We start from the raw sequence: 14988 nt of genomic DNA, 5'->3' as shown, positions 1-14988 counted from the left end.
TACAATCCACGAATCAGCGGGGACGAATTTTCTGCCAAGTACTTACAGGGTTACAGCAGCAGGTGCAAAAGTTGAAGCTAATTTTGTGTAACCTTTTACAAAAGGGTTACAAAGAAATTAACTTCAATTTGGGCACCTGCTGCTGTAAGCCTGTAAGTGCTTCCTGGCGCCTCGTTGCCTACTTGCAACTATTCTCTGACCCTGCTCTGACTCTTGAAGCAGGGTCAGAGAATAGTTACAAGTACGCAATGAGGGGCCTGTCACGAAAATTAAACCTCAACAGGAAGCACTGACAGATATAAAAACAAGCATTTGCAATGCAATAGGTCTCGCATTAGGAAAGTTTGAGCTATTGTTCTTGTAAATGACAATTTTTTTTATTTATGTGTTGGTTTTGAAAATAGCTAAATTAATAGCTTTGTCATTTACAATGCCAATAGTTATAACTTTCGCAAATGTGACACCTATAGCATTTGTAATGCAACATGTTTTGTATTTACGTGACTTAGATGTATTGATATTACAAATTACAATGGCTTTTAATTTTTTTAAATATTTAATACTTAAATAAAAGTGATTTTAATTTATAATGGCAATAGCTTAAACTTTTGTAAATAACTTTTGTGATGATTATGTTCAGTGTATTTTATTGTGATGAAAATCCAAGAACAGAAGTGAAATATTAACATCTTTTTGTGACATTTGTAATAAAGCTTGAAACATTGAGAGAACATATTTGAACCAGTTGTTGTTGAATGGTTGCGCATATTGATGCTGGGGTGGCGCTCAGTGGTGCTGTGGTGGTGCTGAGTGGTGCTGTGGTGATGCTGAGTGGTGCTGTGGTGGTGCTGAGTGATACTGGGATGGTGCTGAGTGATGCTGTGGTGGTGCTGAGTGATGCTGTGGTGGCACTGAGTGGTGCTGTGGTGGTGCTGAGTGGTGCTGTGGTGGTGCTGAGTAATGCTGTGGTGGTGCTGAGTGGTGCTGTGGTGGTGCTGAGTGATAATGTGGTGGTGCTGAGTGATAATGTGGTGGTGCTGAGTGATGCGGGGGTAGCGCTGAGTGATGATGTGGTGATGTAGAGGGCAGAAAGGCACAAAAAGCAGTCTAACGAAGGGTAGAAGGGCAGAAAAACAAGGGAAAAACGAGTCTAACAGAGGGCAGAAGGGCACAAAAAAACAGTCTAACAGAGGACAGAAGGGCAGAAAAACAAGGGAAAAACGAGTCTAACAGAGGGCACAAGGGCACAAAAAAACAGTCTAACAGGGGGCAGAAAGGGACAAAAACGAGTCTAACAGAGGGCAGAAGGGCACAAAAAACGAGTCTAACAGAGGGCAGAAGGGCACAAAAACAAGGGAATAACAGAGGGCAGAAGTGCACAAAAAATGAGTCTAACAGAGGGCAGAAGGGCAGAAAAACAAGGGAAAAATTAGACTAACAGAGGGCAGAAGGGCACAAAAAACGAGTCTAACAGGGGCGGAAGGGCAGAAAAACAATGGAAAAACGAGTCTAACACAGGGCAGAAGGGCAGAAAAACAAGGGAAAAACGAGTCTAACAGAGGGCAGAAGGGCACAAAAAACGAGTCTAACAGGGGGCAGAACGAATCCCGCCTTGCGTGTTTGTCTACGAAGATGCCACCTTTTTGTGCAATACCTCTACTCAACTGGAGTACTTTCTACTGTCTAATCAGTAAGTGCTACCTCGTTGGCTAAATGTATAGGGGCAGATTTACAATAACTGGCGCATCCTCAGGGATGCACCAGTTATTGTGCGCTGCAGCTCCGTCACCCATGGTGCGCCGCATTTACAATGTGGCGCACCATGTGGCAAAAATGGCACAGATGTGTCACGCATCTGTGCCGTAAAAGCAGCGCATTGCTGGAGCTGCGTCGCAAGCGCAACGCTGCTCCAGCAATGCTCTGGGGGGCCCTATCTCCCCAATGCTGCGTCAAGCCTTGCGCCTGCTTCAAGCAGGCACAGGGTTTTGGCGCAGCATTGGCCTAAAAGTGACTGAGTGAACGCCCTCCCCTGCGCCTGAACACTTCCTGATGGCGCAGGGCTTTACAACATGACGCATCTCTCAGATGTGTCACGTTGTTAATACCCAGCACCATGGTGCATCTTTTGTGCTGCCGCTGCGTCACAAAAGTGACGCAACTGCGGCGCAAAAGAGACACAAGCGGCTTGTAAATCTGCCCCATTGCGCTTTTACTACACCCTAGCTGCGTAAAGGGCCAGAAGATGTGTCTCCAGTGACCATGTGTGCCTGTGCCTGTGTTACAGGCACACATGGTCACTGGAGACACATCTTCTGGCCCTTTCCGCAGCTGCAGTGTAGTAAAAGCACTATACATTTACCCAATGAGGGAGCACTTACTGGATTAGCCAGTTCAAAGTACTCCAGGGCAAATCGCAAAAAAATCTGCGATTTTGCAGGAAAATTCGCAAATTCGCAGATTTTTTTTGCGATTTCGCAGGGAAATCCGCTAATTCGCGGAACGCAAATTTGCAAATTTTGCCTATGCTTAAATGATATTAGCTTTCTATTCAGCCCAATAGGGGTTAGGTCCATCACTACCATATCTTCTGCATAAAGGAGACATGCAAATGGTCGGCTGCCTATCTTTGGTGCATCTCCCTCTTGGTGGGAAAAACAATCAGGTAAATCTGCTACAAATAAGGAAAATAGCAGCGGTGCTAGTAGGCAACCTTGTTTCAGACCATTTTATATGGGAATTACAGATGTTAAACCTTGGTTTCCTCCCATAAGCACCGGGTTTGAGAATGTAATGCAATAATTAAGGATAGCAGGGGAGCAGGCAAGCCCATATTATGTAGTTTCCTCCATAGTAATGGTCGGTGTACCTTATCGAAGGCCATTGAAAAATCTATGAAGGCCATGTAAACGTTTGACCTACAAGAGATTGTGTATTTTCCCTCAATTAGTTTCAACATGGAGATGTTATCCTGGATGGAACTATTTTTCCTAAAACCTGCTTGTTCTATAGGGAGGACCTTCTTCTCCATCACCCATTCCGTGAGGTGATCGAGAATACTATGTGCAAATATTTTTCCAGCTGCATCTAATAAAGCTATTTGTTGGTAGTTACCCGGATGGGTTCTAGGGCCCTTTTTGTGCAGAGGGATCAATATACTTCCAGACCCGGATGGCGGTGTCTTCCCCTGAGAGTAACACAAATTAAATAATAGAACTAGATATGTGGCCCACAAATGCGGCTCCTTTTAGAATACTGTCATGGGGATTTCATCCGGTCCCAATGCTCCTGAAGATCTTGTTTTTTTAATAAATCCAACCACGTCGTTCAATGAATGTGCATAGTAGGATAAAGGAGTATCAGAAGAGTCAGGTGCAGCGTGGACAATGCTGGTAGAATTAGAATTAGCAGAATAAAATTCTACCAGGTGGAGTTTCCAATCCTCTTCTTTAATAGAAATGAGGAGAGATTTCACTCTTGTCCCGCAGTCATCGATTATTTCCCCAAACGTTTTAGTTATTTTTTTGAGGCAGCCTCTTTTAACTACACCCATGCGCCATTTTCCTTTATTTGTTTTAAGGAGCGTTTTTTCCTATGCCTTTTCCTCTTAAATAGGTTCATTAGATTGCTACGTTCGATAGAAAAATTCAGGAACTGGGCCCTCACTAATTTATATGTTTCCCTGTTTAAAGTGAGCGATTAAAATATGATCTCTGTTTAGCTGGAACATGCGATGATATACAAAATGTAGCCAAAGAAACTACATTATGAGAAAAGGCTTCAAGAGGAATAGATTGAGGAGAGTTACCCTCGGCCATTACTAAATGTTGCTGATCTTTTATCAAAGCAGATATATTTGCTTTAAAGTTAGCTGTAGCTTGAGTGTTCCAGTGAATTCTACCAGTTGTTGCATTGAACCCTCTGTGCTGCCTTTGAAGTTCCAGGGACCTACCTTAGCACACGTAAAATTAAATTTGGAACTGATCAACAAATGGTCGCTAAAATCAGTTCCCAAAGCTTCCATATTTATGAGATTACAAAAGAAATCTGCCAAGACAATTAAATAATCTATAATGGATCTCCTAGTTGGATCCTTATGAGTATAATTTGCTGGAATGTCATTTTCTATCCTCCCATTAGCAATTATAAGGTCCAAGCTCCTAAGACCTTCGAGTAGTGTAGCTGCTTTTTTATCTTCTGCTTTTATTCGGAAATTGGGCAGAGGGAATATTTAGGGCTTCGTTTTTTGCAGTGTTAGAGAATAAACTTATACTCTTTGTGGCATATTAACAGGGGCAGTATCTCCGCTTTAGCTGCACTTTTTTCTGCTAAATCAGCGATATTTTCATCGCCCTATTTACAAGGTGGTGCTAACATGCATTAGCGCATGTTAGCAACCGTTTTACTGATGCCTAGCTTTGTATCTCTAATGAGGTGGGCGTCACTGACAGACTACCTCGTAAAATGTCGCTAAATGTACATCACGATATTTACAAAGTGCCCCACGCATTTTAGCAGACGTCTGCTAAAATGCTGACTTACCTATACCTAACAAGGGGGGTGGATTATGCTTATACGACCACAGGTTATCGCCGTTTTCGATGGAGCATTGCTGGAAAACCAGCAATGTTCCATGGAAAACACTGCTATCACTGGAAAATTACCGCCATTTCGCTATGCGCTGTTAATACAGCGATAGCATGGCGATAATTGCCAGCGATAGACGGTGATAAATAAGTTCTTGCTACGAGCGGCCAGCGATAATTATCGATGCCACATGATAATATGCCCCGAAAGAATTCAAATCTCCAACTAACATTAGAAACCTGCAATCTTCCCTTTCTGAGGTGGAAGAGATAAAAATAAATTGGTCTTTTATTAAGTGAGTGTAAGATGCATCAGGAGGTAAATATGCATTTATGATCAGCGGGTAATTTGAATGATCCTTGGCATCCTTGAGATCTAGCTTAATCGCCTGAATTAAGTTGGAGGCATGAAAAAATGCTTTATATGACTAACTAAAATTTGTACCTCCTTTAGCATGTCCTCTATTCACAGGGAGTGCAGACCGGCCCAGCACTATATAATCTTCAGTGGACGAATCCTTTGTGATCCAAGTCTCTTGTAGACATATATCTGAACTCTGCTCTTTCAAAAATAAGAGTTTATTTTTGTTGGTGCTTATGCCGGCTGCGTTCCAAGATATCACAGTAATATCCTTGCTAGGAAGAATTCCCACCTTTTAAGCCAAGGGATCTATTTTTATTAAGAGCACCTGCAAATCCATTTCTTATCTTCCTCATCTGCGGAAAATTTATACTGAGTCTTTTTCTCTGTGAGTGGCAAGACCCTCCTGCCTTCTTTTTCAAGGGAGACCTACAATATACATTCTCTCTCGGAGTGAGGTATGCCCCTTGTGGCAATTTCTGAGTAAGTGTTAGACTGCTGATTTTGGACCACTTTTTTTTTAAAGCTAACTCCTCTTCAGGTATAAGAACGTCAAAGAGAAACATTTAAAGTGATGTTTAATGTGCTTCATTTACAGGACGGGCCCCGAAGAAGGGACTGGGTCCCGAAATGCATCGGGCCAACCACTTCTCAACTGTTTTAGATTAATCAGTTTTTGGGATGTGTTAACGTGTGAGCAGCATCACACCAAAGATTTAATGTATAGGAAATGTACATGATGATATAAGTGATGATCTTAAAAGAGAAAAGTAAATAACATTGAAAAATAATGATCCTATGAAAAAAACACGGTGAATAAAACCCAGTGCAATTAATTGAAACTTGGTAAACTTGTGATTTAATTTAAGAAAAGTAGTTTAAATAAATTTTGGGCTGTGCATCAGGTCAGGGAGTAAATGTTGTTTACTACCCGCTTTATCAAAGTTATTTGCACATAGGGGACAGGCAGCCCCATGACACCTGATAGCACGCAATAGTTGGAGTACTATGAACCATAAGCACAACGTAGAATCAAAAAGCTAGAAAAAATATGGTGTGCCAAGTGCCTACTCTTTCCTTAAAATAAGAACGTCAATGCCACAACAACGTAATTTATCACTGTGTAACATTATCATATGGGGGATAGCTTTAGATGCAAACATTACACTTGCTCCCCTATGATTATTATATTTTTGGTCTTGAACCTACCAGAGCAAGGTCATTGCTTCGAATCATTTGAAGGCCAGGGATTTCAGCAAAGCAATCTAACAAGAAGGGCCTATTCATAAATGGTTCATGGAAAAAAATAAACAAAAAATCCAAGGTATAAGGGGCAAAAGATGAATGATTGATTTTGCAGGTTACCTCAGGAATATTATCGATAGAATTATATATGATGTTATTGCCTAAGGAGGAAGCTAATAGTGAGGCATTAGGGTTCACGTTACTCTGAACAGTTGGGGGAACGTTTATAGCAAATACAAATAGCTCTTGGGAGGATTGAATTGGAGCACTTGGGTTCAAAAAAAGAAGAACAAGGTCCTGATAGGGTGTATTCTGCTTGACCATCTTCAAAAGGTTTGAGTCGGGAACTGATGATATATTGTAAATTTCGTTAGGGTCGAAGCATAGCCGTTTTGCCCTTTTTTTTATTTATCCTTTGACAATTTTCCCTTTTTTCCTTCTTTTTCTTACCGATGCTGTTACTTTTATTCTTTGAATCTTTTTCTTTGGAGGATAAACAGCCAGCTTTTAGGCTTAGCCCCTCCACTATAGGATGCTCAGGATGTTTTGCACCTGTTTTTAGGAAAACTTTTTGAATTATATATTGAAAAGCTGTTAAAGAACTGAATACTGTAATTTATCTTGTATATCTTCATTTTCTTTCGATTTAAATTGCTTTTTCCTACTAATAAAAGGCCAAAGTCCCGCCCATTAGCGTGGGGAAGAAAGTTTATTTGAGTGGTGTTATCCTCCAAAAATAAAGGTTGAGAGGGCATTCTGGAAAAATAAAGTAGGCCTGCTTTACCAGGTGATAATCTTTGCTCAGAGGCTAAACATTTGGTCAGAGCCAAAAGAGAATCCAGAATAGAGTCGGAGTTGCCTACTGATTTCTCTATTAAGACTAAAATAGAACACAGCACTCGTTCCAGGCAAAGTAATGATTCCGACATCAGCATTTTTTACTCTGGATTATGAATTGAAGGGTGAAAGTTCGGGGAAAGATCAGGTGTAGTTGAGCCAAGTGAATCTAATATGCTTGTTCCGCTGGGTGTACTACTAAACAGCTGCATTTTAACAAGAATTAAAGGAAAGTGAGGTAGCAGGAATATGATTCCTGGACGACTCTAGATTAGGTGCGTCAGGCATCTTAAAAGACTGATTTAAATTAATGTTGTGGTCAGGGAGCATAAAATCTTCCGTTATGGGTTCTCCAATTTTTCAGACTAGATGACATACCCCTTCAAGTTGGGAGACTCCATTAGCAAGGGAGTGGATGGTTAAGTTCGCCAACAAAGAGTCAGCCTCCCTAGAATCCAAGTGTTGGGGATCCCTAGATCAAGTTTCTCCAATTTTGGGAGATGGGTAATAGATACGACTGGCGATGATTTCCCAGGGACTACTTTAGCCTCTCTACAAGCTTCTCAAGTAGACTCCAACATCCCTACTGAATTTAACCTTATTTCTTTTTCGGAAAAACTGAAGAAATGGTATTGAAACATATTGAAACGATTCAAAATGTTTATTTGTAGTGAGTTGTTTCTTAAGGGAATAGCTTTAGTTTTTGTTGCACGCTCTTGTATATAGCAATCTACCAGAGCGCAATTTCTTTGCAGTCATATCTTAGTCCTTATTCAGAGGAATCCTTAGCCGGGCGGCCGACACCACCAGAGAGGTATAGCTCCTATAGCTCCTTCAGCTCCTTTTCGCTGATGCGCCGCTCATGCAACACTGAGCACCAACTCACAGGCTCAGGCTGCTCCAGAGGAATTCGTGTTGGCAAACATAGACAATCACAGGCTATGGGCTGTAGGACAGTAGGACAGCAGGACAGCAACATTAAAACTAAGGGGATCCATATCAATGACAGTAAATAAATTCAGCTGTGCAAATGAAGTATAACAAGAACGAGAATCACGGGTCCCAAGACTCCCAAGGCTGTGTCACAGGCCACCTCCACAAGACTCTAAGTGCTCACTTGCTGTGGCCACCCGCTTAAATCTATGGCCCATACAGTCCAATCAGTTCAATCCTTCCAATCCCTCCCCTCTCCTCTTTCCCTCTGTACCTCCTGCTCTCTTGCTCAGCTCTGCTCTGCTGATGGCTAAAATCTGATAACCAATGAAATCCAATGATGTCTAATGAACACGGCCGGAAAACTTGTTAAACGGTGATGGATTAAACCCAGATCTTTTGACTGGGTGTGAGTGTTTGATTGATTCAGATGCTCCGTTCATCACCACCCCCTTTTGTACCTGAAAATTTGTTGACTACATGATTCACTGATGCTGCTTAGGCTTGCAGCTTGCAGCTCTTCAGGTACTCCATACGTACTCTGCTACACTCTCCAGCTAACAGCAAGCAGCATGTCCGGTGAGAGATAAAGACAGCTGGACCACTGTGGGGGGGCCAAGACCTGGTCGCGCTCAATCGCGCATGGCCAAAACTACACATTTGATCAGAAAATCGAATCGGAAAGAGGAAGGTTCAAAGTTACAAATCCCAGCTACCATTTAGGCAGATAGGTAGGTTGCTTTCTTAACATCATTAAAGATTCTAAGCACAGGGGCAAAAGGGTGAGTCCATATGCACAGGCAAAAGTGAGAATCAGTAAATCAATAGTTTGGCAAAGAATACATATAGGCAGTCCAAAAATAAAAATCAACAATGGTTGTAAATCATAAAAAAGTGTTCAATCCTCTTGCAAAGAGCAATAGCGTAGTATTGGTATCCCAAGTAAAAGAAAAAATAATGACAGCTCATTGTATCTCTCAAAGAAGGAACATTTATAGCATTGCCCCTCCTTTGGGGCTTCTTCATTTATAGTTCTTATGACACCATAAAGACGTGGTGATTCTAAGCACAGGGGCAAAAGGGTGAGTCCATATGCACAGGCAAAAGTGAGAATCAGTAAATCAATAGTTTGGCAAAGAATACATATAGGCAGTCCAAAAATAAAAATCAACAATGGTTGTAAATCATGAAAAAGTATTCAATCCTCTTGCAAAGAGAAATAGCGTAGTGAAAAAATAATGCCGGCTCATTATGGGCCCGATGTAGGTAGGGCGTTACCGATCGGTAACGGCCGAAAATACCGATTTTTGGCCCTTACCGATCGGTAAACAGCCATCGAGATGTAGGGAACCAAAAACATAAAGAATCGGATAGAAAACCGATTCGGAATGAGTACCGAATGGGAAAGAATCCGATACGTACATACCGAAAATCGGATATGTAACGAACCGGAAAAACACCGATTCGGATGCAAAGACCGAATCGGTCCATGTACCGATTCGTCAGTGACACCGAATCGGAAAGTCACCGATTCGGTCCATGTACCGAATCTGTACAAAGACCGAATCGGAGAATCACCGATTCGGTCCATGTACCGATTCGTTAGTGACACCGATTCGGAAAATCACCGAATCGGTCCATGTACCGATTCGTTAGTGACACCGAATCGGAAAATCACCGAATCGGTCCATGTACCGAATCGGTACAAAGACCGAATCGGACATGAGCCGAATCGGAAAACATGCCGATTCGTATGAATCGCCGATCGGGAAATTCCCCGATTCCGACAGTTGGGGAGATGTAGGGAGGCACAGAAACACCGAAATCGGCTCAAAATCGGTAGAATTCACTCGGTATTTACCATGGATTGCAATCAGGTGGTAACCAACTCCAACCCATATAAACAGTCCCAAAATGCATTGCAACTTGCAGGATGGCAGCTTTCTATGTCATTGCGAGGCGGCTACGGCTACAGCAGGAAGGACAGAGGGAATGGCTAAGAAATGAACAGGTCTACAGACAGAGGATAACCCTGTTCATGCTGACAGAGGCAGAGATACTACAGAGATACAGGCTGGACTCTGACACCATACTTGAGCTCATCAGGGATCTCAAGCCATTCTTGGACCACCACACCCCAAGGGCACACGCCATCCCTGCGCACGTCCAGGTGCTATGCAGCCTACACCTGCTAGCGTCTGGCAGCTATCAAAGTGGAGTAGCAGCAGCAGGAGGGGTGAGCCAGAGCAGCCTGTCAAGGTTCTTCCACACATTCCTTGACGCCATGATAGACAGGATGGACCAATACATCTCTTTCCCTGCAACCCACGCAGAACTGCTACAAACTAAAGCTGACTTCTACCAGATGGCACAATTTCCCCAAATCATCGGTTGCATAGATGGCACGCACATTCCGATTTGCCCACCAGCGGACACCGAATACATATACCGCAATCGGAAATCTACACACACCATCAACGTGCAGTTGATCTGCAATGCAAAGTGCACCATCACAGACCTGGTAGCAAAATTTCCAGGGAGTACCCATGACTCCTATATATTCCAACAGAGCGGCATATGTGCACGGCTGATGGCTGGCGAATTTGGAGAAGGATACCTCCTAGGTGAGACACATCATCAGACCCCCATAACACATAGTAGGTAGGTGGAATACATGTATGCATGTGTCTAATGTGACCCCTTTCTCTTCCAGGCGACAGTGCATATGCCCTCCGCTCATTCATACTCACCCCCTACCTCAACCCCTCCACACCCAGCCAAAGGAGGTATAACCGGGCCCACATACGCACAAGGAATGTTGTTGAGCGGACCTTTGGCATCTGGAAAAGTAGATTCAGATGCCTGCACAAGAGTGGAGGTGCAAGGCAGTATACCCCCATCACCTGCTGCAAGATCATAGCTGTATGTGCAATGTTACACAACCTTGCGGTGAAGAAGGGCACTGAGGTGGAGTTGTCTGACTACGAGGACCATGACGACGACGAAGCTGTGCCACTGACACAGCCAGCTGGGGTGTGTACGCCAAGTGATGGCATATACAGACGTGAGGAGATCACTGAGAACTATTTCTGACTGAGTACAGATGCAAAGACAGCTAAATGTTGCTTGGAAAAAACAAATTTTAATAGTGTTGCACCACAGTTACAGCACTGATGTGCATCAAAAAATGGAGTATGGTAAATAAAATAAAGTCCAGGGTTCTGGTTGCCTCACCCGCCCTTGCCAGGCTATTTTTTTGCCCGCTTGCCAGACCCACTGGGGTGTCCCTCAGCCCCCTCTGAATGCCCAGCAGCATCAGCGGAGCGCCTGGTGCTCCTCCGTGGCTCAGACGCAGCGCTGGCCGGGCTGCTGCGGCTGCTGCTGTCTCCAGCATCACCCAGGTCCAGGGCAGGATTGGAGGCGGTGTTTGAAATAATCATGGCCTCCATAGCCGTGGTGATCCTGGCCATCCCCCTAGTGAGCTCAGCCGTATGCTGACTAAGGACAGATTCCTGGTTGGCGCTGCGATGGCACAGTTGTGCCGTCGCCGCTGCAAGGCGGCCCATGGCCCGGTTCAGCACCCGGGCATCCCGCCTGCGCACCAGCTCATGCTCCTCCTGTCTGGCAGATGAGTGGGTGATGGCAGTGGTCAGCCTGCCTAACCCTGCTGCCACCTCCTTGTTGGATTCCACAACGGCCTGGAATCCCTTGACCAACTCTCCCATCTGCATGTTGTGCTGCAGGAGCTGGCGTTGGCAGGCCATGGTGGATCTTGCCTGTTGCCTCTGGATTTTAACCATCTGTCCCTCCAGGCCCAGGAATACACTGCCCTCCCGTGCTGGTGCAGCAGTGGTGGTGATGGTACGGCGCCGGGCACTGCTGCTTCCGGCCTGCTGAGTGGGCTGGGGTGCCACTGGTGGGGGGGTGATGCTGGGCGGTCCCTGAGCCCCTGCTCCCGGGACAGGTTGAACAGGTGGCAAGGCCACGGTTGTGGCAGGAGCTGGGGTAGGCGGAATGGTGTCCCTTGTAGGGGAGTTCTCTGGGGAGAACTGCAAGGGGGGTGTGCTGGGCATTACTGGGGAGTGCAGGGCATCGAAGTCAATGACCAGGACTCCCTCCATTCCTAGCCCTGGGGTGTCTCCTTCCTCCTCCTCCTCCTGGCCTGCCTGGCTGGTGCTCGGCCCTGCGACTGCAGTGTCGGACGGTGCTGCTCCCTCTGATGCCACTGTTGTTCCGCCTGATGGGGCCCCTAGGTACAAAGAAGCATTTGTAAACTGAGTGCCGATGTATTACAGTCAGTACAATTATAGCATTCCACATGTCCTTGCATCTTCTTACACTGTGTCACACTGTTTCCTGTCTTGTGATTCTGCACTGCCATATTTAGCTAACTTCTGCTGACTACATGTACCATGATGCTTGTCTCTTGTATGTTGGTGACAGTACTGTGCTGGGGTTTGCCTATGCATTGTGTCTAATGGGGAGGTGTCTGGTAGGGTGTGTCATGATGCGCATGTTTCTTACCTGTAGCTGTGGCTCTCGCAGAGCTGTCCAGGGTCCCGATTCCGCTGACACTCTCCCTCTCAATGGTGCTGGAGACCAGTTCCTCCAGCTCGGTGAGGGGTGGCGCCGGGTTCCTGCCTCCTCCAGTGCCTCCAGCCTGCCTCTGTATCTCAGCCATCTTCCTCTTAGTGAGGCTGCGGATGTCATAGAACCTCTTTTTTAGTTCTTCTACAGACCTGGGGGTGACACCCGCAGCATTCACCTTCTGGGCGATGTCGGCCCAGATTCTCCTCTTGGTGGTGTCTGGCACGTTGAGGGACAGCTTGCCAAACAGCTGGCGGTGCACCCTCACCACCTCCTCGACCAGCACCTGAAGTTCGGTGTTGGTGAACTTCGGCTTCCTCTTCTGGGAGGACTTCTGGCTTTCTGACTGCTCTGCCATGTTCTCCAGTTCAGTTGGCAACCTCCTACTCCCACTGCTGCAAACTGTGAGTGTTGAGCTCAGGCTGGCTCTCCAGAAACTTCTTAATTAGCTGCACCTGCCAGTGTTGCCACTCCCTGTTCGGGTGGGGGAGGGGGAGCCACCTCATTGGCTGAATCGGCTTTTGACGAATCGGATTTTACCGAATCGGTAAAATCCGAATCGGTGTTATCCGATTCGGTATTATCCGATTCGGTAAAAGCCGATTCGGTTCCTTCAATGCATTCCTATGGGCTTTTTTCCCCATGGGTGTGTTTTCATGGCTACGAATCTATGATTGCCGAATCGGATTTTACCGAATCGGCTTTTACCGATTCGGTATTCGCCGATTCGGGGCTTTCCGATTCGGTGGTAGCCGATTCGGTAATTTCCGAATCGTTGTTAGCCGATTCGGTACTTTCCGATTCGGGCCGAGCCCAATCGGAACGTACCGATTCTCATTACCGATGCCGCCCGATTCGGTATTCATTCGTTTTTTTTTCCCTACATCTCGTTTTCCGATTTCACAATACCGATTCGGCCCGCCTCGGTATTTTGAAATCGGAAAATCGCGTTTACCTACATCGGGCCCTATATCTCTCAAAGAAGGAACATTTATAGCATTGCCCCTCCTTTGGGGCTTCTTCATTTATAGTTCTTATGACACCTTAATGACCTGGTGTTACTCCACTTGTCAGTCTATCATATGATTAATTTATGCATGTAGTCACAAGACATATTTTAGTTACAGCTGCTTGCTTTCCCATACTGTTCATGGGAAAGAACTGGCTTTCTGAGCCTCACAGATTTGCCAATGGTGAGAAATTACAAAGTAACAATCCATGCAGGGCCGGCTGTACCGCTGGTGGCACCCAGCTGTTAGTTGTGTTAGTGTTAGTTGGCGCCCCCCCCCCCTGACCACCTTCATAATCGGTATCTCTTACTAGCACCCTTTAACAGTGACCAAGTCTCCCTAACCACTCTCTCTCAAATGCACTGAATTAGTTATACAGCGCCACTCATACCAGTAAAGGATGTCAGAGCTTTTTGCATCACACACACATTACACAGAGATAATCCGACATAGGTTTGTAAATCAGTTTATAGGAAATGTTGCATAAGCCAAAGGAAAAAAAAGTGTAGGGGTCACGTGTCATCCATATTGGTAGGCAGTATAGTTTAGGAGTGCTTGGTGTGGAGTTGCACAAACTCAGAGTCAAAAAGGAAACAGCATAGTTGGGAGTTTTCTTTAATAAAAATAACCATTTGTAACATTAATCTATGCTCTAATGTATAAATTGCAGTGTGTATGCAGCTCTATGATGAAAGTTATTACCTCATTGTTCTATATTAGGATAAGTTATCAATTGCAAGGAACAAAAGGATGTCGCTCCTAAAAGCTGTAACCTGCTGATCCATTTACATTATATGCACTCTGTAATGTATATTGTACATGTTTTTTGCAGCAGGCATGATAACCCTCTGCAATACCTTCACATAAGTCAAAACATCAACTATACTAAACTCCAATCTCCAGCTCTGCCAAGTACCACGCTTCAGGAGTTAGACTAATGCATTTCAGTGTGGTGATCCGCATCGAGAAACTCCAAGAAGATCTTAAAACTGCTAGAAAGCACCCGAAAGGGTCTCTCTGTCCACATGGGACCCGGCTCAACAGAAGGATGTGTGAGAGCCCAACATGAACAAGTTACACACTGAGGCATTTCAGCTGCCTAAGTGTCCCACAGTCTCAGCTGACTGCATAGTGCACAGACTGTCAAGGATGAGAAAGAAGAAGAGAAACAACAGGAGCAGGGAGAGAGAGAGAGAGAGAAGGAGGGGGCAATGGGAGTAGGGAGAGTGGTGAGAGGGAAGGAGGTAGACAAAAGGAGGAGAGATGTGAGAGAGGGGGCGTAGGTGAGATTGGAGGAAAGAGAAGGACAAAAGCAGAAATGAAAGGGTAAAAGCGAGGGAGTAACAAGGAGAGGGTGTGGCAGGTAAGTAGGAATAGAGGAAAAAGGAGGATTTGTGATAGGGAGGAAGAAAAGGATTAGGAAAAGGCTTTG

Source organism: Lissotriton vulgaris, chromosome 10 (assembly GCF_964263255.1).
Source record: "Lissotriton vulgaris chromosome 10, aLisVul1.2, whole genome shotgun sequence".
NCBI lineage: Eukaryota > Metazoa > Chordata > Amphibia > Caudata > Salamandridae > Lissotriton > Lissotriton vulgaris.
The sequence above is the reverse complement of the archived record's forward strand: the minus strand, read 5'-3'. Positions refer to the sequence as shown.